A 3,442-nucleotide genomic window follows, 5' to 3' on the forward strand; every position below is an offset into this window, starting at 1 on the left:
GAGATGCGAGCTCCGTTGAAACCACAGTGCATCCTCATGCGACAATACATGGCAATGGGTTTGAAGGCTAATTATCCCGTGTACGTTGCAATGTACGTTATCTACCAACCTCCTTAGGTTTAAATCCGTTTATGTTCTCCTGGAAATTATATATAATTTCTATTAATTCTTCTTTCTTTAATTTACCTTTGCCGGGTTTGAAATAAAATGCGCTACTGCTGGAAAAGTGAATGTTCATTATATTTACACCTGGACGCCCATGACAGTAAACTTGAACACAAACTGAAAAATTGAATCTCAAGTTCATTTGCAGCACTGAAGCCCAAAGAATGATTCTGCCCGGGATTGAACTGGGGACCTTTCGCGTGTGAAGCGAATGTGATAACCACTACACCACAGAAACCGTGCAAAGCGCTCAATGCTTTGAGCTCTTGAGCAATGACCCGAGGCACCCCCTCACCGCCCTGCTCTGAAGTACAGCAATAAGTACAAAACATTGCCCATCCTTCCTTCCCGTTTTCAGTAACACGCATTAACTAGGTTAGGACTTTATTTTATTGAGTGTAGAAGAATGAAGAGAGACTTGATAGAGGTATGTAAAATTATGCTGGGTATAGATAGAGTGAATGCAAGCAGGCTTTTTACACTGAGGCCAGGGGAGAAAAAAAAATCAGAGGACATCGGTTAAGGGTGAAGGGCGACAGTTTAAAGGGAACATTGGGGAGGGGTGTTCTTCACACAAAGAGTGGTGGGAGTGTGAAATGAGCTGCCAGATGAAGTAATAAATACGGGCTCACTTTTAACATCTAATTAAACCTTGGATAGGTACATGGATGCGGGGTGTATGGAGGGATATGGGCCAGGTGAAGGTCAGTGGGACAAGGCAGAAAAATGGTTAGGCATAGCCAAGAAGGGTCAAAAGGCCTGATTCTGTGCTGTAATGTTCGATGGTTCTATGGTTATGCGCCATTTACAGAGATATGCATTAACAATTTCCTGTCGGGTGTTGGTTAAGGCGCGGCATGTGGCGGTCAACTGAACTGTGTTGTATTAATAGGCAAGGAATTAAAACACCTTCTGTACTCTAGCTTCCAGTAGTCTCCACAGGGTGGCGCTCGGGCTCACGTGCTAAATTTAACAGTGCCTTTAAGCTTTCTCACCCTGTCTGCCTCGTCCGTTCTCTTCACCTCAGATTACAAGTTAATTGAAGCAAGTGAGTGAACCACGTGCCGATACGTTTATATACAACAGGACGCGTTACAAGCCAGGGTTACTTGTGAGATTATGCCAGCTGTACAGTAACGAATCACTGCTATTCACCCCACCGAGTCCGCACTGACACCAGACACACCGTCACACTGATATTTCATTAATGATCACGGTCCAATCTGTTCCGTCAGATCGCAACCGGACCAAAACATCAACGGCCAATTAAACAACCTACTGTGAAGGAAAATTCTATTGGTAACAACAACCTTCAGGAACGGAGCGGCGTCGATCAGCTCTGAGGTCGCAGTGGAGTGATCACTCTCCAGCCGGAAGGACGTCAGCAGAAACGACGGAGCTGTCGTCTCTTTAACAGAGGCTTGGTGAACTCCGGATATGTGAGAATTATTTTATAATTCGGTACAGACGAATGCAGATTCATGTTGAGAGAGGGGGAGAGAGATGTCAGCATCTCCATACCATTTGTGCCTATTGAGGCTACGATTAATATCTCTTTTTTTTTCGCAGGTGCCTGAAACAATTCGCCGATGCAAGTAAATATTGAGTTTAATCGACAACACAACGAACCAAGATGAGGTGTAATTAGAGGGTTTCTGAAGCATAGCTTCAGGAAAGGTAGAGATCTTTGCTTCACCATTTGGTTAATTGAACTAAGAAGACAGGAATGTGGGGGATAATTCTGCCTTAATTCAGCAAAGAAACCATCTGCTCAGACACTTTCAACAACGGAAAGTGAGGCTGCGCGTGTTGAACTAAAGAACCAAGCAGGGAGATTGTTTGTAGCCCAGCGGGCACATGCCTTTTAGTGAATGAGGGAGGATCTCTTGCAACGTTTGTAAACTTACACTCTCCTGCTCAGATCACACTCAAAGGTGCATCGATTCGCAGTTAAATACAAATAACAATTAGGCTATCTCAGAAGCACATAAACAAATGTAACATTCCAGTGGAATGCTCAACTTGAGAGACGCTTAGTCACCCGGGCACTGCATTAAAAATCACAAGCGCTTTCGGCTCGAACTCACAAAACAACACATTTCTCCGCCGCGTACCGCCATTTAAGTACCGCGCGCTAACCGATTGCGCCACTAGAGCCCAGTGCTGCAAACACGTGTTTTACATATGGAAAGAAAATTTAGAAGACATAGAGCCTAAAAATATAGAGCACGTGAAAAGGCCGTTCGGCCCACAATCTGCTGCCATACTAGCTAGAAAGCAAATCAAAGGCACTCAAACTCTAATCCCTCCTTCCTACCCTGTCCATATCCCTCGATCTTCCTTACATCCATGTGTATATCGAGTCAGCAAATGTGCACATCAAATACCACCTATAAATTTGCTGAAAATGCAAACATTGTTGGTCGAATCTCGATGGAGACGAAAGGGCGAACAGAGGTGAGATATGTCAACTAGTTGAGTGGTGTCGCAGCAACAACCTTGCACTGAACGTCAGTAAGACGAAAAAGCTCATTGTGGACTTCAGGAAGGAGAAAGATACCAATCCTCATAGAGGGATCAGAAGTGGAGAGAGTGAGCAGTTTCAGGTTCCTGGGTGTTAAGATCTCTGAGGAATTAACCTGGTCCCGACATATCGATGCAGTTATGAGAAAGGCAAGACAGCGGCTATCCAGTACTTCATTAGGAGATTAATGAATAAACTCAAAAAAAACTTCTGGAGAGTATTCTGACAGGCTGCATCATTGTCTGGTATGGTGTGGGGACGGGGGGGGAAGGTGTTACTACGCTACCGGAAGGGGAGATGATGGGGAGATGGGGAGCCTTATGATCATGCGGATGTAAGCAGATAGCTATGGATGGTGGAGAACAAGTGAGCACTCAGTACTCAGTGGGCGAACTTTCCATGAGCGAAGGTGGCAGGCGACAATTGCAGTCTGATTATTAAAGGAACAGCGGCATCTCACCATTCTCCGGCGGAGAGCAGTGTCGAGAGTTGGATGGCAGTGTCGCAAGGACGTGGCGGTGGAACGAACGCAGGTGCTGAACACGGGAGCGGAGGCCGAGTCGGGAGGCGTTACAGTCGTAGCGAGCGTGGAATGGGTGCCAAAGGAGTGTTTACCCGGAGTCTTGGTTTTAGTAGAGAATTCAAGAACGATGCTAGACTTAGAATTTATAGTCCTAAGAACCATGGGGTGAGGTTACTCATACACGGGTCGACCAACGAACTGGCAGCTCCTACTTGTGATCACAGGGTTTT

General features: G+C 45.6%; 1 non-coding gene across 1 annotated transcript; it reads right to left on the reverse strand.

Moving 5' to 3' along the window:
- Window positions 1-330: 330 nt before the first annotated feature.
- trnav-cac (transfer RNA valine (anticodon CAC)) lies at window positions 331-404 on the reverse strand. Its single transcript has one exon. It is a non-coding gene; the product is annotated as a tRNA-Val (tRNA).
- Between the last annotated feature and the right edge of the window lie 3,038 nt (window positions 405-3,442).

Source organism: Hemitrygon akajei, unplaced genomic scaffold (assembly GCF_048418815.1).
Source record: "Hemitrygon akajei unplaced genomic scaffold, sHemAka1.3 Scf000060, whole genome shotgun sequence".
Classification (NCBI taxonomy): Eukaryota; Metazoa; Chordata; class Chondrichthyes; order Myliobatiformes; family Dasyatidae; genus Hemitrygon; species Hemitrygon akajei.